Raw genomic sequence first — 633 nt, forward strand, 5'->3', positions numbered from 1 at the left:
GGGGAAGAAGAACAAACTGGGGAGGAGGGTGGAGAGAATGGTGCGGCAATGAAGGAGTGAAATCCCAGAATCCCTGTGAATGTTCATTGAAACTAATAAAATTTAATAATAATAAAAAAGTAGGTATCTGCAATTAATAAATCATTGTAAATACAAAAATTCAATCATTTCCAGCCTCATTGTATCACCAAGTCCATATTTTACAACTACTATTGTTTCCTTTTTCACTGTTTCTCACATTTATGTTCCAGTCACTAGTTATCATTAATGCATCTTGATTGCATGTTCAAGCAATTTTGAACTGCAAGATTTGGTGAAAATTCTCAATTTCTTCCTCTTTGGCTCTAGATGTAGAAGCATATGTTTGAACATTGAAAGCAGAATTAGCTGCCACTTCCACTTCCCAAACAACGTGCCTCTGGAAACTCTATGAACTTTGAGAAAAGGTTGTTGTGAGTCTTCCTCAACTTGACGGTAATCAACAACAGCAACATAGTTGAATAATAGTAATGTAAGCGAGTCTTCATTGTATGTGTATTGACATTATCTGATCATTCACCACATGGTATTTCAGGATAGAACCTGAAATTGAGTTTTTTACTATGAATACAACACTATTCTTCTGTTTTTAAT

Source organism: Elephantulus edwardii, unplaced genomic scaffold (assembly GCF_000299155.1).
Source record: "Elephantulus edwardii isolate Elephantulus edwardi_28Jun2011 unplaced genomic scaffold, EleEdw1.0 scaffold00320, whole genome shotgun sequence".
Classification (NCBI taxonomy): domain Eukaryota; kingdom Metazoa; phylum Chordata; class Mammalia; order Macroscelidea; family Macroscelididae; genus Elephantulus; species Elephantulus edwardii.